Genomic DNA, 21,194 nt, shown 5'->3' with positions numbered 1-21,194 from the left:
TCTCCTAAAAGTTTACTAGGGTTGCCTACAAAAAAAAAAAAATTACATACCCATATAAGTATTAGAACTAGATTTAAAGTAGTTAAATATTGTAGCGAAACATGGGTATCAAGCTACTTTGAAATATTTGTTAGCTGAGTTTCTACCTTGCAGGAACTTAAGGTGACTTAAAAAATATAAATAAAATAACAATAATAAAATGAATTAAAAGAAAGTTTAAAAATACAGTTTAGAACTGCCAGTGAATATCATTACCTAATGAATTAAAAACAGTCCTGAATATAAATGTCTTCCGCTGCGTCCTGAAGGCCAGTCATGAGGGGCCCAGGTGCGCCTCCCTGGATATGCTGTTATGTAGTTCCGTTTTTATTCTAAAAAAATAAAAATACCAGGGACTCCCAAAACAGTTCTTTGAGGTCTGACTCTGGTCCACTCTACCCTGGAAGATGGCTTCTTTCCTTGACAGGGGTGACCTCGTCTCCTGGATCCATGCTATGGTAATGTCAAGTCTTGACTACTGTAATGCGCTATACATAGGTCTCCCATCTAAGAGCAGAACCACAAGTGACAAAAGGCACAGATTGGACACTTGTCGGCTTCCCTCAAGTTTTGGCGGGAAATGTAGGCAGCTTGGCGGAATGTTGGACAAGTGACAGTTGAAAAGTCCATTGGACAGCAGTTGGAGAGCCAAGCTGCAAGACCAGGATGCCTACATTTCCCATCAAAACTTGAGGGAAGCAGACAAGTGTCCAACCTGTGCCTTTTGTCACTTGTGGTTCCGCTCTAAGTTAATGAGAAGACTTCAATTGGTGCAATATGCTGCGGCTCGACTGCTATCAGGAGCAAGCAGGAGCATGAACATCACCCCCATTCTGCAGTCACTCCATTGACTACCTATCAGTTACTGTGCTCAGTTCAAGGTATTGGTTGTCACATACAAAGCTCTTCACGGCCTTGGTCCGCATATTGACTGTTCTAATCTCACACTGTGTAATCCTCCTTGAGTCAGTGAGAAAAGCGGACCATAAATGACATAAATAATAATAATAATAATGGTTCTCCAATTCACTCTTTCAGGTCTAGATAACAAGATTTTTCAAACAAATATAGAAACATAGAGTTGGAAAGGGCCTTATAGACCATCTAGCCAATCCCCGTGCCCAGTGCAGGAACAGCCTAAAGAATTCAAGTTTTCATCCAGCCGCTCCTTGGAGACTGCCAACGAGGGGGAACCCACCACACCCCTGGGCAGCCGATTCCACTGCTGGATTGCTCTTAATGTGAAAAAGTTTGTCCTAACATCCAGCTGGTACTTTCCCTCCTGGAGTTTAAGCCCATTTTTTTCGAGTCCTATCCTCTGCTGCCAGCAGGAACGGCTCCCTTCCCTCCTCTAAGTAACAGACTTTTAAATACCTAAAGAGAGCAGTCACGTCTCCCCTCAGCCTCCTCTTCTCCAAACCGAACATCCCCAGGCCCCTCAGTCTTTCCCCGTACGTCTGGGTCTCCAGGCCCCTGATCATCCTGGCGGCCCTCCTCTGCACCCGTTCCAGTCTGTCCACGTCCTTTTTGAAGTCAGGTCTCCAGCACTACACACTGTACTCCAGATGGGGCCTGGCCAATGCAGTATATGGTGGGACAGTGACGTTCTGAGATTTGAATGTTATGCTTTTGTTGATACACCCAGGATTGGGTTCGCCTTTTTTGCTGCAGCATCACACCAACTAGTCATATCGCACAATACTCCAGGTGGGTCTGACCAAAACGGTATATAAAGGCCATTCTTTAAATAAATAAATAAATAAATAAAGATGATCCAGTGCTCCTCCCCCAAATTTGTGCTGGGCTTCCACCAAAAGTTACTCATCTTTTAGCACTGGGCTCTGGCTGGACTTTTTTCTTTGGGGTGGTGGTGGTGAGATTTCTGAAGGTATGGAGGAGCAGAAAGGTCCCCGTGTGTGCCTGGGTTCCAGTCAGTGAATAAATATAGAAAAACCCCTTCACTCTACCATATAGACGTAGTTTCAATCAATTATACAAGCAACAAAGAAAAAGTGAACTTCATTTGTTCATTTAATATAAACTCATTATAGACAAGAGCTAACTATTTAACTAGAGTTCATAGCCTGTTATGGTTATCTGTGAGATGTTGAACAAACTCCACCAGACTGCATGGACACACATTGTGTGCTATGCATTCAACTAATTATGTGTTCTAGTCATAACTTTTTTTTAAAAGCTACAGTCATTGTATGAAGTAGCTATTTTTAACTCTGAATATTATTTTAAGCAGCATAAGTGTCAGTTTGACAATGTCATATTTTCATGGGAAATTTGATGCTTTTCTGGATTCCCTGGATATCTTTCCCATAGGGTCAACTACTGGGATCTATGACTGGATCTCCCGACCTTTTTTAAATAGGCACAAAGGGTTTGAATTTGATTGGAACTGTAATACTGGGAGAAAGAAGCCTCCCTCGTGCTGTTTCTCCAATCGAAGCCCATTAACATCACGGGGAGAACTATAACTACTTACGTCAACCCTTTCCCTCCCAGCTCCACTGCTCCAATCCATTTCCGGTGGTGCTTCTCCCCTTTCCCTGCTTCCTACATTGCCCCCCCCACAGCTCCCTCCTTGCTCCATTTCCCTGCACTGTGGTTTTGCTTGTGCCCCCATCCACGTCTCTCCCTCATGTCAAAATGAAACTGCAGCAGCCATATTGGATTTCCTAGGCCATCCCATACGGTTATATGCAGTTTTGTAGGAAGTCCAGAATGGTTGCTGAGATCCCATGAGGTCATTTTGCAAGATTTTGCCGTTTTGAACTTTAAACCGTGTGTGTGTTATGTGCTGCTAAGTCTCCTCTGATGTATGGCAGCCCTACGAATGAGAGAGCTCCAAAACGTCCTATCGTTAACGGATTTGCTCAGATTCTGCAAACTGAAGGACGTGGCTTCTCTTATTGAGTCAAGCCATTTCGTTTTAGGTCTTCCTCTTTTTCTGCTGCCTTCCACTTTTCCTAACATTTTCTAGAGAATCTTGTCTTCTCATGATGTGACCAAAGTTTTAACCTTGGCCATTTTCACACTGCCGAACAAGGATTTGTGATTATCTGAGCCTCGATATGGTGTGACATATCACCACATCAGTGAATTCTTTTGTTATTAACAAATTACTCCAGTGATGGCAAATGTAGCATTATTTGCTTAAAGATCAAGGGGAATAATTAGATCAAGATCAGAATAACCACGCAACGTTGCTGGAGCTATACAGTTTCAGTCTGTAGGTAGAGGCTGGTGAAGCAATCATGGCAGACGAGGGATTGGGTCATGTTCTACCTTTTCTCTGAGAGCGAAACCACGTGTTTTCTCCTTGCTGTCACATGGCAGCTGTGGGGAAAGTCACTTTTAAAGTCCCCAGAAGTCCAATTCTGCTCAAAACTGTGGCGTGGGTGGAGGGCAAATGGGCTCGGATAGCTGCCGCCAGGGTAGAGCGAGCTGCTGCCTCTCTCCCAAGCTTTCTTCCCCGTGCAAAAACAGTGCAGGGAAGGGGAGTTTTCCTCTTTCTGCTGCGGCACATGCACAAAATACCTCCACATGGAGCAACAGAAATGGGGGGGACGTCTCCCCTCCACAATGTTTTTGCATGGAGAAAAAAGCTTGGGGGAGAGGCAGGAGTTCTCGCTCCCTTGATAGCAGATTTCTGAGTCTATTTGCACACTCGGTTTTTAAAACAGAAGCCCATCTCTGAGGGGACATGGATCTGTGAGGAGCAGAGGCTGGCTCTGTGGAGATCATGTAAAAGAAGTAACGTGTAGAGTGACGGTGAGCATCACTCTGGTCCCTCTGGTAAGAGGCTTAACTTTTTGAAAAAGCACATGTAAAACTATGAATTTACAATGGCTTGAATCCACTGGAACATTTCTGAGAGGGAAGGATTTCCATCCACAGAGGATGACTTCCCCACTGCAGCCTCAAATGCCCCCTTAAATGCATCTCACGGTGGTGTGTCCCCCCCCCCCGCAGCATTTTGGAGGCTCTTTCGGGACGCAGTGGGAGTGGGGGAGGCAAGGAAGCCACGTTCCCGGTGGGTGGAAATCCTTTCACTCTCAGAAATGCTCAGATGGACTTGAATAGTTTGGAGAAGAGATACTTGAAAGAAACAAAGCATTGAGTTTGGGGGTGTTTCTGCTCAGTGTACATTTGAGGAGGTTACATTTAGCTAAACATTTGTGATGGTAACAAGTATTTGTTGGGGGAATGGGGGTCTGGCCTTTTAAATCTTGTAACCGGTTCTGATTCTGTGAGACAGGAAGGGATTTTTTTTTAAATCAATGCAATGCAATCATGGCATAGCACGGCGATGTGCAAATGGCAACTGCGCTTTGTGGGTTGTGTGTGTGACACACAGAGGGGCATAAAAACGGGCTCCCAATCAGTTGCCCAAGTTCAGCCCAAAGGTGCCTACCAAATCCTTTAGACGGCGGAAGGGACTTCTAGCCACGGCCACGGCAGCGTGGAAAATTGAGTGGCAAACCATACTGCAGCTGCTTCCAACCTCTTCATGTTGTGCTTCATAAGAAACGAAAAGAAAATTAAAACAGGCCGGAAATCGAAGGAAGCCCAAGCTGAGGCAGTCGCTCACTGAGGCACAGACATTATTTGAACTAATCTGAGGCTAGTAATAACTTTCAAAGCATCGCTACACCCGAATCCCTGGATGAAACCTAGAAAAAGAAAGGAGAGCTTGCATCGCATTTCCACTGTTTCCCTAAAGCTGCTTCTTCGCTGCTTGATGTTTCCCTTTTCCTTATTCTTTACAAATGTGAAAGCGGAATCAGGCCATTGGGACCCGAATGCAGTTTGAGACTCTTGTCTTCAGGGCACGTGTGCCAGGCTGTTGCGTACTGAAAGGCACTCCCAACGTTCTCAGGCTTTGGCATCCCAAGCTCTCCCCCTGAAAATCAAGAAAATAACGATAATGAAATGAAAACAGATCAAGTTCGCATTTGCTTTTGGACTGGAAAAATCAGGAACTCATAAGGTATGCCTGCTAGGGCGGAATTTTTCCATTAAAGTGAAGTTTGCCATTAAAATGATGCAAGGACACTCTGAGCTGCACGGCCCCGCTCACCGGTCTGCTGGGGAAGGAACTGAAGGAGCAGCTGTTCTCTCCAAGGGAACTGGTCCCTGGAGCTGGGTGCTCAGTTGTAATTCCAGGAGAGCGCCATGTCCCACAAGGCAGCTGGCAACCGTAGGCACTGCACATAGCCAGGCTCTTGAAGCAAAGGCCCCTGATGCCTTGCGCAGCCGTAGAACTGCTTGTCTTTGTGTCCGGGACATGGTCGCCTGAGCAGCAGAGGCGAGCAATGGCTGGCCCTGCTGCCTGATCTCAAGGCCCACACAAAACAAGCCCCTTATAAAGTCCTGTGGCATCTCCTGGCTTCTGTCATCGGTCATCTTGGCAGGCTGCACTTGAAGACTAAAGCTAGCAATGCTAAGTCAGAATCACAGAATCACAGAAGAGTTGGAAGGGGCCACGCAGACCTTCTAGTCCAACCCCCTGCCCAATGCAGGAGGAGCCTCAAGCATCCCTGACAAGTATCCATCCAGCCTCTTCTGGGAAACTCCTCCTGTCCCCTCCACGGACTCTGGAAGGTTAGGAAGTTAGGTCAGGCTCCTCCACTCTGGGTCCTGGTGCTGTTTGTCTGGGACTAGTCAGGAGGAGGAGCAGAGAGGGAGGACAGTAGCCAGGCAGAGGGGCTGGAAGGACACCCTCACTTCTGCTGGGCTGGTTTTCATGTGGCTGCAACAGCGGTCTCAACTGAAGCCAGCTGTCATGGATGCCTGCCCGCTATACATGCCATGGGGGGGGGGCTGTTGTATGCTGCCCAGTAGTCTCTTCTGAAACTGTGAAGAGTTCTGAGGGAAGTTCGTTGCCTGTTGTTTAGAAGCTCGCCGTGTTCTCTCTCCTTTGAGGTAAAATACTTTCACTTTAGCAGCCGACGGCCTTGGGGCCAGATGCAGCTAGACGGAATCGTATCGGCCATGAGAACAATGATGATTTCATTCCTTACTTGATATTGCTGCATATCGTAGTCTCAGCTTTGCTACTTTTTGTCTCTGGCGTTCGCGCCAGAATTTTACCGGGCTACTCACCTGGGGGGTGGGGGGGTGGGGGTGGGACTTCCCTCTATAACTAACAATGCTTTTCCTTAACACGCCACTTCTGCCAATTCCACTGCGCACCTTGAACCTGATGGATCGCTAATAAAGTTTACTTCAACCAAATCACCAGTGTGATTGATGTGGAGAACTTGGGGGTTTACTTGCCAAGGACTGACACCAGCCAGTGAGTCCCTTGTAGTCAGGGAAGTTCCCAAATGTAGGGATGGGGGAAGAAGCATTCCTTCTTTGTGGTGCTGGGGTGGGGTGATGCATGAGGGCTGCCAGCTCCAGGCCGGGACATTTCTGGAGATTTGGGGGTGGAGTTTGGGGAGAACAGGGTTTGCGGGGCGGGGGGGGGGCGTTCAGCAGGGACGTTGTGCCACAGAATCTGCCTCTGAGGCGGCCATTTCTTCTATGGGAACGGATCTGTTTTTTACTGCTACAGGCAGACTAAAACGGCTACCCTTCTTGGAGATCAGCTGTAACTCTGGGAGAACTGAAGGGCCTTATGAGGAGTCGGGCAACCCTGGGCCAAGGACCGGCTAGTCCCACATACTGTTTCCAACATTTGTCTGGCAGATGATCTCTTAAGAAGCTCCCAGGGGGGATCCCTTTGTTGATGGTTTCAAGCATATAGACTTGAAGAGTAGCTGGCCACTAAACATTTCTCTTCAGCACAAAGTACAGGGTATCGCAGGTGAACTGTAACCAAACTGTCACCCCCTCCCCTGAAAAGCTACAAAATGTAACTATGGGCGGGGGAGGGAAAGTTCCCACCACACTTTTTTCCTGACCTAATCGCCCCCCTACACCACCTGCTATTCGGTGTTCCATGGATCTGGGGTTATCCGGGAATTCCAACTTAACTCCAGACGGCAGAGATCAGGTCCCCTATTGGACATGGCAGTGTCGGAGGGTGGAATCTATGGAGTCAGGTCCTTGCTGAGCTTCGGGTTGCCAGAGGGGCTAAGAAGAATACTGGACACACTTGATCAGAAGTTGTTGACCTTGCAGGGACTACATGGCTTGACAAGGAGGCCTACTGAGCAGGAGGCAAAGAGAGAGGCTGGCCACAAAGGGCCACTGCTTTGGTGCGCGCTTCATGCCCCACAAATGCTGGCAGGCAGGTTTAGTGATTCTGAAGTCCTGGGCAAAAGTCAAAGGTGCCCCCCACCTCCTTTATTCCCATCCATTTTAGCCTCCTTTACAGGGTTGTTTTGAGGATAAAGTGGATTAGGGGAGAGTGTTGTGAAAGCCACTTTGGATCCAAATTAGGGAGATAACTGGGGTATAAATGGAGTAAATAAATATTGACATCAAGACACACAAGCCAAATGACTCCTGCCTCCATCCCACCCTCGTTGCCTCTGGCGTCAGGGCCGTGGGGGCTCCAGGGCTGCTGAATGCCGAGGGAGGGAGGGAGGGAGGGAAGGGGCCAAATGGGAAGGACAGGACTAGTCCTCAGGGGCGAACAGGCCCTCCAGAGGGATTCTGAAAACTGCTCCACCGATTCTGGAGCAGTGACAACTCCCCTCCTAGCCTGCTGAGCCAGGAATGTCACCCTGGTTGGGTAGACTGTCATAGGGCCCAATGGGGATTTAAGCTCTTCATCAGGCCCACTCCCAGCACTTGCTGGGCCTTGTGCTCCCCGACTCTTTTTGCAGCTGCCGCCCACTGAGAGAGAGAGAGAAAGAAAAAAGCCTGGAGTGCTCTAAAGGAATCCTGAAATGGCGGCTGGGGTGGGGGTGGGGCTGGCATAGTGAAAGGCGATTCGGCCTGGGGTGGTGGCTGGAGGGTCAGATTAGGGAATGTAGAGAATTGAAAAGAAAGTGCAAAACTAACCACCTCCCCATACCCTCCATGCATCTGACGAAGAGAGCTGTGGCTCTCGAAAGCTTATGCTACAATAAAGTTGGTCAGTCTTAAAGGTGCTACTGGACTCTTTACTATTTTGCATTTCCCCATTCTTTATGCCCATCCCTAAATCACAGAAATCACAGTTTTCCATGGAAACTGCAAAATAGTTTTCTTCCCGTGTTTGTCTTAGTTGCGAGAGCACGACTCGGCCTCTTTTCGTTGGGCCAGCCTCCCGACTCAGCGAAGAAGGGTCCTTACAGAGTGAACCCAATTTTCACATTCCACCACATTTAATACTGTTGTAATCAAAAATTTAATTAGTGTTAAAAGAGAAAGGTCATATTGGAAAAACAAGCTGGGACCAAGTACAAAATAATTACATTATAGAAGCAAAGATGTTGTTCCATTTTCATTAGTTACCATTAAGAGAGACTTTAATAATGGTAACTGGGGCTGGTGAGGACTAAAATGAGATTGTACACCTGGCAGGCAGCTTCCGTGAAGGATGACACTGAGGCAGTGCTCGAATTCTGGGGGGAGAAGACAAGGTTGATGAACTGCACAAGCCCCACCCCTCGGCCTTGGTCAATTTCAGCTCCTCCCACATGTCTTCCTAAGCCACACACTCTCGGCTCTGTACCTGTTGGTAATACAGGGTCAGGTGGGACATGCACCCGACTCTTATATTCCACTGTTGCTGCCCAGCCAGCCAGTGGGACCACCACTGCAGTGGAGCATGCTGGGAAGGGGCAAGGATGCCAGCTATGGTGCCACCACCCAGGGGGCCAGGGGGATGAGACCATGCAGATAGGATCACGGCCAAAACAGAGAAGCATAGGCCTTCACCCCATCCTGGAAAGGGAAAGTGAACTCCCTTAGGACAGGCAAATCTCACAGGACCAGAAGTTGGGGCTGGGCTTTGAAGAGCTGTGAGGAGTTATTTAAGCTCCCACAATCTAAGGCCAGGGAAGCCTCAGTTATGGGGGTGTTCCCCCCATAACTGAGGGGGAACTGAGAGAGAAAAGAGCAACCTGACCCAATCAGACCAGGAGGAAAAGGAACGGGGTAGATTGAACCCTTCCCAACAATACATTTAGTATTGTTGTTTTCTTGTTTTTATTGATTTTAAACTGTTCACCGCCCAGAGCCCCTGAGGATGGGCGGTATATAAATTGAAATATAAATAAATAAATAAAAATAAAATCTCTGGAGGGTAGAGGAAGAAGATTCTCCTCAAGTTGCGACAAGAGAGGGGGAGGATTTGGGTGTAGCTTCAGCCCCGTGGAACCCCTCGGGGGGGATAAACTGAGGCTCCTCAGTTCTCTCTCTGGCCAGCCAGCATAGAGTTCTCTCTTCACGCAGGTACTGCCCAAATCATGTATATACCACCCTGCCGCAATAACTCTCTTCTTCTTGTCCGTACTATGTTTGTAAGTTGTGTGGCCCAGAAAGGGAAATCCTGACTCCTCCTGAGCTCAGATGCTTCACTCACGGTTCTTGGAACCCAACACAGTGTCTGCATGAGGGACCTGGAGCATCAGGCAGTGCGGTAGCCTTTCTGCATGAGATGGGACCTCATTGGCTACCCACCTCACTGAACTGCCGGAAATACCCATGTTTGTACAAAGGCTTCCCAGTCCCCAGAACCCCACATTTCATCTGGAATACATTTTTTTTAACCTAAGGCATTCTCTTTGTGTGCTTTTTTTCTTCATGTCTCCCCCAAAGAAGGGTGACTTGTTGATAAATTCAGCCTTCATCTACACCCTGATTGTTAACCGCCCCCCCCCAAATTAAATAGGTAACCTTCAAAAATGGGTTTGCAAGGCCTAATCAAGAAGAGCCAAGTGTTGCATACTGGTTAGTGCTGAACTCAGATCTTTGTAAGCCCAGGTTTGAATCCCCACTTTGCCAATGGACACTTCCTTGGGGCAGTCACACACTCTCAGGGACCAACCACATGCTGCGTATTTGGGGGGGGGAGGGTCAGATTACGGTTCCCTGGATCAAACTTCCTTTCCATGCAGTCAGACAGGGAGAGTCCCCAGGTGCCCAACTCTGTTTGGAACTATGGGGTGAGGGAAGGAGGGCGCTCCTCCTTTCCCCTCCACACATTTTCCTAGCCAAAATGGCCCCAGTAGGACGTTCTGAACAGAATCTAGCTCCTGGGGAGTTAAAAAATGCCTTTCCTTGTTGCTGCTGTGTGACTATACGTAAGTTGAGCTGCGTCCAGGAAATCCCAACCCAGCTTGAATAAAAACCGTAATGTGTAGTTTGGCCCTCAGTATAATCTACCTCACTAGGATTAAAAGGAGGAGAATGATACACTATACTGTTTCTCTATAATAAACTAAGAATAATCACATCTATACTTGGAAGAGTGATTCTACAGTAACATAACAGCTGAAGTTAAGGATTATGTAACCTTTAAGATATGATGCAAACTCACTGACTAAATAAAGCATATTCTTTTATGTTGCAAAATTACAATATGAAAGTATATAATTTACAGGATTTAAATCCTGTACTTTTGTTAATTCCAGAAAGAGATCAGAAAGAAAGGATTCTGCCTATATGGCCAAGAAGAAAAATCACAACAAACTGAACTTCACCTCCCTGCAGGAAGAAATCTGGCTGTTGCTTTGGATCCAATGACTCAAGTACCAAAAGCTTGGAGGTTTACCATCTTTCCCTAGAATCGGCTACAGTATATATAGATTAAATGCTGCCCTTTTTGTTGTCAGGGAAACAATCCACTGTTAAATTTTTAATTCTTTAATTTAAAGTGTTGTATTCTAAGCAGGGAAATTCATTAAAATTGTATGATCGGGGCAGGGGGGAGAGAGCCACCCAGCAAAGTGGTTTCTCTACTACTAGAAAAATTGATGGACGCTGTAATTACTTCAGGTTACAAAGGGGGGGAAATACAGCTTTCATGTTCGACTGTTGTTATTAATGTTTCTGCACATAAACTATGATAAGAACTACTTAAATAATTCATTCTTCCCATGTATATCTGTAGTAAAAAGTCCTGCTTGGAATAATAATTTGCCTTGGATATAGCTATTTTTATGTAAAAGAATGGAATTATCACTGGGAAAATGGTTGCTGCATGAAGACAAATTCACAGCTATATAAATGGTAATTTGTGTCATATAATTTAGTAAACTGAACCCTAATTTAGCATGTTGGGACTGATGTAGAGGTTGAAATAACAGGTGGCAAATGGATTTTTTGAGTGACTCTCTTTAAAAGCAAAAGAGACGTCGTAAGGCATCTCTGTGCTCGGCTGCTGCGACGTCCTCGAAGAATACTGAAGCAAACAGAAAACTGGACACATCAATTTCATTTGGTAAGTTATTTTTTAAAAAACCTCACCTATTCACAGCCTCTCTACAAAACAGAATAATCTTATGGGGAAATGATGTAAAAACTTAGTTCAATCATAACTCAAAACACATGCTTTATTTTAACAACGATTATTTTGTGAAACCAGATTCAGCTTGCCGATGAACGTGGCCATACTGGTTTGGCCTGGGAAAGGCTGCATTCATCCCCGTCACTCTTTCCCCTGCCTCCCCACCACAGGGCTCCTGCTGAGGATTCCGGCCTGCCTTTTAGCAAAGGTGGGCCAGGGAACCATTCAGGATTAAGACGGGATCTCTGCATTTGTATAGCACAGGAAACCACCGTTTATTTCTCTATCTACTGCATTTATACCCCGGCTTCCTCCCCAACAGGGATCCCAAGCCGCTGACACCCTCATTTCCATTTTATACCATGTACCTACCCTGTGAATCAGGTTAGTCTGAGAGAGTGTGACTAGCCCAACAAGCTTCCATGGCAGAGGGGGGATTTGAACGTGGGTCTTCCAGATCCTAGTCTGACACTCTAACCACTACACCATGCTGGCTGGAATACGATTCATAAATCAAACCATGGTTTCAAAGCTAGGGGCAACATACCCTATCCAACCAGAGACTGTGGGGTGGCCCATGTTCATACAGTCACACTAATCATAGTTAATGTAATTAATATACCTGGAAGGTTTCCTGTTCTGGTTTGGTAATTAACTAAAGGCCTTTGGCTGAGGACCAGCAGGCGTCCCCCCCCTTCTACATGAGACCACCACTTTTTCTGGGACTTCCCTTGGCCATGTGCTATGCCCATATGTATGCCCATATACGGACTCCCGACTGTCTATTTAAGTAGCCTCTGGATAAGGCACCTGGACTATTTTAATGACTGTTTTAAGATTGTTACTGATTTTATAGTTTTATGATTAATTTATTGTATTTTATGGATGTCGTGAGCTGCCTTGAGCCCATTTGTGGGGAGGGCGGCGTATCAATCAATCAATCAATCAATCAATCAATCAATCAATCAATCAATCAATCAATCAATCAATCAATCAATCAATCAATCAATCAATCAAACAAACAAACAAACAAACAAACAAAAACAAACAAACAAACAAACAAAGCCCATGAATAAACAAAAACAAATAATTGGATGTTGAGAGTCCACAGAAACGCAGCATCTGGGGGGTCTACTCACGCCGCAGCTGCCTTGCCGCACAGGGGCTACTCAGGAACCCTCCTTTCTTGCAGACAGAAGGCAAAACACTCTGTCAGATTCTCTCAAAGAAGAGACAGGCAGGAAGGAGCAAGCAAGAATGCAATTAGTTTGTGACAAGCACAGAAGACAGCTGCTGCAAAGGGACTTTTTGTTATCTCAGCGGTCTGTGCCTTTGGAGAGTGTTTACTGCACGTTGCCTTGGGCCCTTTTTTAAATGGAGAGGCCATTCAGAAGTACAATGCCTACATATATAAGTAAATAGTCTTCACAAAGCACGTGCCATGGTGGGTGGACGAACACGTTGGATCGGCATGTTAAGTGCTTTGCGATGGGAAACCGGAGTTTGAGTGGAACCACTTCAGGCTGCAGGCCAGGCCTATGGGATCGAGAGCTCCTCGTCATAGAAATCCTATCCGTCAAGAAACTGGATGTCAGCAGAAGCCTTCTCCCTGGCATATGTGAGTGATGATCATTGCTTTGGGGGGGGGGATGACAGCTCTGAATGTCTGTCTCCCCTTGCAATCTGAAGTGGCACAGCCCAGGCACAGCAGCAGGGTTTCCACTTCTGCAAGAACTGAGCTTTTCTCCCTCCTGCCACTGTCTTTATTTTGATTCAGGGAGAAGTGAGCCTTGCCTAACTCCCAGCCTCATTGGTTGAAATAGGGTTGCCAACTCTGGGTTGGGAAATTCCTGGAGATTGGGGGTGGGGGACCTGGAGAGGGAGGGACCTCAGCAGGGTACAATGCCATAGAGTCCACCCTCCAAACCAGCCAATTTCTCCAGAGGAACTGATTTCTGGGGATCAGCTGAAAATGCTTGGAATATGTCAAATTCGGTAGCAGATACCACTTCAGATTGCAAGCATGCAGAGCTGAGCCTGAGAGGGGTGGCTGACCCAAGGCCACCTGCTGAGCTCAAGGCAGGAGTGGGAGTCGAACCAGCAGAGTCCTGGCTTGCAACCCAATCACACTGTGGGCCTGATCAGCACTGGGCCCGTGGGTCATTTTGAAATGACCGGCATTGGGCTTTAAATGGTGGTAGTGTCCCCGGGATGCCACAGCACCTAGTTGTGCCCATTAGAGGTGGAATTCAGAAAGATGCCCTACCAGAGTTCCACCACCTCGTTGTACATACTGTGTAGGGTGGCAATTATCAAGTACTGCCTCTCAGGTGGTAGTTGTGGTGTCAAACGTGACAAAAAGCTGCTAGGAAATCCCTCACTTACAAGGAAAGCCATTTCTTAGCCCTATTATTCAGAGGTTGCCTGTGTCCTTAACACCGAATTTTCTGAATTTAGTAATGGTTTAAAAGGGTAAAAACCCCAAATTCCTTTCTTCAACTTAACTGCAAAAAGGTCCTCAGCCATGACTGTTCCAGATAAGCTACTTCACAGCAAAGTCGACAGGTGAAATTAAGAGCGTTAAGGACTGGTTAATAGGGCTAACCCTCCGCATCAGAAGGCGAGGGGGGGGGGGTCCCAGCAACATTCCATTTGACAGAAGTAGAAAACGCTTGACATTTTGCACCAAGGGTTAATTTGAAATGATCCGAGAAGCCAGGAGTTGCGCACACCGGTGTAATAGAAAGTGGGTGAAGAATTTAGGTCATTCGAAACTGAGTAGAGTGTATAACAACAGTGCCCGTGAGTGCACCACTATGTCAAGGTGATATTTAATATTATTATATAGAGAACAACGGTGAGAGTCAGAAATCATCAACTGTAACTGTAAACCAGTTTTCCACTGCTTTGCACAGATGCAAGTAAAACAGTGCGAGATACACAATACGGAAGCAGATAGACAATGGGAAAAGGTGAACGGACAGACGGCAGAAGGCTTTGCCTGAGCCGAAGCACCATTTAGGGTCCAGTCCATCTTCGCTGTAACAGTGCTGTAGGGCTCTCAGCTGCCTGGAGAAAAAAATGGCAGCGAAAGCTTTTGATTGCCTGCCAGTAAATAACACCCCTCTATTAAAGGCACAGGGCATTTTTTTTTTGCCAGGCAGTTGGCAACTGTAGTTCCTGTTGAGCCTGTGAACGTTCTGGTAAATCTGAGAAAGGGCGTTTATTTATTCCATTTCTATCCTGCCTTTCTCCCGAAAGGCATTTACGTCATTCTCTTCTCCTCCATTTTATTCTCACAAGACTTTGTTGGGTAATGGGTCATCTCACAAAATGGCTGCCACAAGAGAGCAAATCACAAAAGGTTTGGAAGGTTTAAATTGAGTGTCCTGCTACGATAGGAGTGAGCTATTTCTGAATGGGGGCATCCTGCAGGCCCCCAAGTCAAAAGGCCCTTCAGGGTCAGCTCTCATGTCAGCGGTGGTGGAGAGTGCCCTCAAGTCATAGCTGGCCAGTAGGGTTTTCAAGGCAAGAGACTAACAGAGGTGGCTTGCCGTTGCCTGCCTCTGCAGCCCTGGTCTTCATTGGAGGTCTCCCATCCAATTACTAACCAAGGTCAACCCTGTTTAGTTTCTGAGATCTGATGAGATTGAGCTTGCCTGGGCTATCCAAGTCAGGGCCTCATTACAGTAGAATGGAACCAAGACTAGCTCTTCACATTGGGGAAGACATGCTTCGGGACAAAGCAAGTGGGCACAAGGAAATACTTCATGTTGGGGATCACTGCTCTGTGAAACAGCTGCTCTGTGAGGAGAAAACATGGAATCACAGAATCACAGAGTTGGAAGGGGCCACACAGACCTTCTAGTACAACCCCCTGCCCAGTGCAGGAGGAGCCTAAAGCATCCCTGACAAAGATTCCTCCAGCCTCTTCTTGAAAACTGCCAATGAAGGGGAGCTCACCACCTCCCTAGGCAGCTGATTCCACCTTGGAACTACTCTGACTGTGAAAAAGTTTTTCCTAATATCCAGCCGGTACCTTTCTGCATGTAACTTAAACCCGTTGCTTCGAGTCCTATCCTTTGCTGCCAACTGGAACAGCTCCTTGCCCTCCTCCAAAGGACAGCCTTTCAAATATTTAAAGAGAGCAATCATGTCCCCCCTCAACCTCCTCTTCTCCAAACTAAACATTCCCAAGGCCCTCAGCCTTTCCTCGTAGGGCTCAGTCTCCAGACCCCTGATCATCCTTGTCGCTCTCTTCTGCACCCTCTCGATTTTGTTCACATCCTTTTTGAAGTGAGGCCTCCAGAACTGCACACAGTACTCCAGGTGCGGCCTGAACAGGGCAGTATAGAGAGGGACTATGACCTCCTGCAAGTTCGATGCAATGGCCCTTTTGATACAACCCAAAACTGAGTTTGCCTTTTTTGCCACCGCATCACACTGACTGCTCATATTTAGTTTACAGTCCACTCTTACGCCAAGATCTCTTTTGCATACACTACTACCCTGAAGTGTACCCCCATCCTGTATTTGTGCTTCACATTTTTGTGACCCAGATGTAATATTGTGTACTTATCTATGTTGAATTGCATCTTGTTCCCAACCGCCCACTTCTCCGGAGTATTCAGGTCTTGTTGAATTTTAACTCTACCTTTTTGGGTGTTTGCCACTTCTCCCAACATCTTCAGATCTAAGCGTCATTAGTATGTGTGATTCAGGGGGTCATAAAGCAGGTACATCAATCCCTGGGATTTTGGAGGCCGTTTCCCAGCCTCCACAATCATGGATGTAGCTGCAGCCAACAACCACAAGGGTCCACTTCCCACGTAAGTTTCGAAACTGTGTTGATTGGTGAAGGTGTGCCCACATGGGAACATTACAGAAAAGAGAAAGCAACAGTGGAGCGAGACTCTTGGAAAAATGCTGACCAAGATAATGTGTGTATTTTTTAAAAAAAATGATAGGAAAGATAAAATGTGACAAACTTTAAAGGACTGATCATACAGACATTAAAATGCATTTTAGGAAATAGAACTGCTAACTTGCTCATGCTCAGGTGAATTATCTTTAACCGATTTTGCAAGGTTAAAGGAAACTGCACAGGATTTAGACATAATCCTCCAGAAATACTTAAAGCCATTTTAATCACTTCTGAAGTACTTGCTGATCTGCTGGTGTCCAAACTGAATTTCATCATGACACTTTTAAAATGAAACATTTCCTTCACGAAAACAAATTATTAATCATCACAGCCTTAAAAATCATGCATTTATTGATTCTGTTCATTAATTACCAACTAGTGCAGTCTGTCTTTCTTCTTCAGATCCCTCACTTTGGATTTCACTATCAAGTTACAAATTATTTTACAATTGGACTTACTCCAGCATTCAAAGTTGCAATTATTAAATTTATTGTAAAGCCAATATTAAGTTGATTCCAAATGGAGAGAAATGAATGTTGCATTCAGATTTTAGGATGAACTAGCAGAGAATTAAGTTTGTTTGGTGCCAACAATCACTGATTTTAGCAAGAGTGACTAAGGTTTTCTTGCTATTCTACATCTGCGACTGTGCCCCTGTGCCCTGCACCAGTGCTATTGGACAAGCAAGAATAAAATCTGCACTTGGACATAACAATTAACCTGAGGTACGATTCGGTTTCATTTTCCCGGCCATGTTGGACGCTCCTCTCCGCAGGTCTGGGAGGAAATGTCCGAGCAGCCTGCCGGGCGGTTGACCCGCGAGGGTTAACCCCCAGGACTCCCAGTGAGGGAGTCAGGGTCCGGGGCACTGCGGGAAGAACCCCCTGAAAGCAATGCAGGGGGTAAATTGCCCGTTTGCTCCAACGGAGGCTGGCAGACTTGCGCAGCACATCGTGTGCAGCCGGGCCACAGAGAACGGCAAAGAGCAGAACTAGACGAAAGCCTGTAAGTAAGCGAATCCCTTCTGTTACTACAAGCGTACGTGAAGGATTGGTGGGATCTGAAGCTAAAAAGGCTCAGGTTTCTCCCCCCTCACTGAGTTTCAGAACTTGGTCGGCGGTCTCCCCCCCCCTAAAATGGTGACGAAAAAGCAGAGTCCCACTTTGGGCAAGTCAATCTCGGCTGCCCTGCAGGGGAAAGGAGAGTCTCTTGAGGATCTGGTGAAGCGGTCGGTGATTGAAGCCATAAAGCCCTTTGTTGACAAGCTAAATGAAACGGATCAAAGGGTTGGCTTAATTGAGAGCGAAGTGAAAACCATTAATGAAACAGCGGGGGGGGGCAGAGAAGTCTGCTCGGGAAAATGCGTCACTCGTGAGGGCAACAAACAAAGAACTAAAGCTGGTGGAGAACCAGCTGATCGGGCTACAAGTGGAACGAGCACAAACAATTTTGCGTCTCCAGAACATGAAAGAGGAGGAAAATGAGAATTTAAAGGATCTGGTCTCGGAACTTTTGGCGACACCCGTGAGGGCAACTAAAGAAGAGTTAAAAAGCGCCATTTTGGAAGTCCGTCGGGCTTCTTCAAAATATGCAACGAAGCGTCAGCTGCCTCGCAAGATCATCATTGACTTTTCATCTAAGAGGATTCGGGACACTATCCTATATAATTCATACAATGCGGATCTGGACTTTCTGGGTAATAAGGTTAAGATATTGAAGGACGTTCCATTCTTAGCTCGGAAAAGAAGATTTAAATACAAAGGGGTTTGCAGCTCTTCTGAGGAAACGTGGAATAAAGTTCAAATGGTTATTTCCGGAAGGTATCTGGTTTAGTTACAAAGACCAAGCTTACAAGATAACATCAGAAGATCAGCTAAGGGACTTTGAGGATCAGCATCAAGAGTTCCAGCAAGATGCTAAACAAGAGGAAAAGGATTCCAAGTTTGAAGGGGGAGGGGAGGAGGGAACGAGCACGGCAACTGCAGCTGTTCAGAGAGAACTGCATCCGAGGCCCGGGGGGGGGGGGGGGAGGAAGACCTAATCTTGATTATAATCTGTATTTTGCAAGGTCTACCAATCTAACAGTATTTTACAAAGTTTTGATTTTAAACAATGGCAGTATGAAGGGAAAGCATTATTTGTGTCACGGGCTGGGCCAGCCCAAGCAGGGTGGTTCAAGTCCAAACCTTAAGGCCAAAGTCAAAGGGGAGTTCCAAGAGCAAAAACCAAGTCAAACCGGTGGTCAGAGCACGAGATAAAGCCAGGAGTGAGTCCAGAGTCCAAAAGCAAGGTCAGGCACAGTCCAAGGTCAGTCACCGATAGTGTCAGGTCCAAAAGCAGGCACGGGCAAGGTTCACGAAACACGGAGTGGTTGCAGGCAGTAGACACATTGCTTCCATGCCCAGCAGTTCCTCCAGACTGGCTCTTATAGTCAGGCGTGGTTTTCAGCCAGCTGCTGGGGCTCTATCCTGCCACTACTCATCATCACTCTCCAGCAGCTGGCGTTGGCTTAAGAGGTGAGCACTGCGCCGTCTCTCCTGCAATTCCAGTCTCTGGTGCTGCCTGCGGCGTTCCTTGGGCGTGGGTGAACCTGGGGGGGGTGGAGGCTCTTGGCTGTGCTGCACCTGTAGAAGTCCCTGGCTGAGCTTCCTCTGTAGTATTGGAGCTAGAGGGTGCTGGTGCCTCAGCTGCTGGCTGTAAGCTCTGATCAGCCAGCAGCTGTTGCTCCTGATTGCTGGCTTCTGCTGAATCAGGGCTAGGGCTGGCTACACAGGGCTCCTCTTCCCCTGAGGAGTCCTGGCTGGCTACACGAGGCTCCTCTCCTCCAGAGGAGACCTCACTCTCAGACTGGGCCATGACAATTTGTAGATGTAGTGTCTGTGTTGTTATGTGCTGGTTTTTTTTCTCTCCTTCCCTCTGCCCCCTTCTTTCCTTTTGTATTGTTAGTAAAAATAAATAAATAAATAAATATAAAACAATTAACCTGAGGTACTACCAATCCAAAGATTGTGGTCCTCCTATTAATCAGAATAAGATGGGTAGCCAGCATTTCAACATTAGAGATGGGCACGAATCGAATTACGACCCAAAAAAACCGCACAAACCAGGCCTGTTCATGGTTCGCGAACCAGTGGTTCGTGGAAGCTCGTATCAATGAACTTCCATGAACTGGTCTACTGGTTCATTTGGGTTGTAAAGGGCTAGCTTAAATGGCCATTTCCCCAGGTAAATGGCCATATAAACTTCCCCCGCGGCTTGCAAACAGCAGGTCCCTTTAAACTATCAGCAGGCAGGTGGTGGGAGGGATCCCCCTTGCCGCCTGCCAGCTGACAGTTTAAAAGGACCTGCCGCTTGCAAGCCTCAGGGCCCTTTAAACTGCCCAAACATCAGCCCCCCCCAGCCCCACACTTACCTTGCCCTGCGGGCCCATGGTGTCCTCCCCCTCCTTCCGTGAGGGGTGGGAAGGCCGTTTTTGGCCTCTTCCGCCACTGCATGGGCCTGCAGGGAGGTGGAGGCCAAAAACGGCCTCCCTGCCTTTAAATGGCCGCAGTGGTTCGTGCCCATTTCTATTCAACATCATACTGACCCATGGGAATTTGATGAGACCATGCTTTATAGACCACAATTTAGCATGCTGAAAAAATACAATCTAAATTTTGCAAGATAAACTTGAGGGTGGTTTGCCGGCTTCACAGTGAAGCTTCCTTGTGGGCCACCACTCTAGCACTGGATTTATTGTACTGAGGGGTTGGACTAGTTAACCTATAAGGTTCTTCCTGCTCTCGGTCTCTCTGACTCTAAAACAGGAATAGACACTTTTGCAGAGGATAGTTTTAAAGATGATTAGATACGAAAGTTAAATAGACTCTCCATTATGTGGGCTCCCAGGAAGTATCCATTTGGCAACTGTTTCAAGCAGGAATACAGTAAACCCAACCTAAATCCTGTTCTCATCCAGGATCCAGAAGACTCCAAAAAATATTTTGCCAATTTATCCTCAAACGCAGATTCAGAAAAAGGAAACAAAGAGAGGTAGAACACTGGTTCAGTCAACTGATGCAAACTCTTTCCATCACTGCAGCTCAGGTGCTGAGATGTCATAGAATGCTTATAAACATTTCAAATCCTCAGAAGTTTAAACACCAACTAGCATGCAATACCTACTCTCAAAACAGCTTATTTTTTCCCATTTGTTCAGTCTTCACCCTTAACTCATATGTAATCTAAAAGAAGTATGTTAGGCAATGGATCTCTCTTATCCAGCCATTGTTCAGCATAATAGACATAATAGATAATTGCATTACCCTGGCAAAAAGGTATTGGCTGGACGGTTTCACAATGTACGAAGAAATCTCTTTAACATGAAAAGAACGCTTTCATAATTTAAGTGTCTCGCCCATGATACTTACTGTCAGGTTGCTAAAATAATGAAACGGTGACTGTCATATCTACTGGCTCTGGCCAGGTTTTTGAATCAGGGTTTTCATTCCAATCACAATTTGGTACAAAATAAGGAGATGAATGGCAAAGAACTAAAAATGTAGGTAGATATACAATAATTTAATGACTCAAGTATTTGACAAAATGAAGCTGGAAGGTATTTTTTTCAAAAGACCTAGAAAGTACAGTAAAAAAAGTCTCCACAAAGCTACCAATTCCTTCTGTAAAACATCACTGATTTTCTTCATGTAAAGCACATGCTACACTATAGGGAACTTTTTTGAAATGACAGCAAGCAGCTGAGCTTTTTTAAAAAAAACTATGGAGCTTAAACCATGAACAAAGTTATGAGAAGATATAGGGAAATGAGCCAGCATGGATTTGTTACTG

This window comes from Eublepharis macularius, chromosome 1 (assembly GCF_028583425.1).
Source record: "Eublepharis macularius isolate TG4126 chromosome 1, MPM_Emac_v1.0, whole genome shotgun sequence".
NCBI lineage: Eukaryota > Metazoa > Chordata > Lepidosauria > Squamata > Eublepharidae > Eublepharis > Eublepharis macularius.
Note: the sequence above shows the minus strand (reverse complement) of the source record.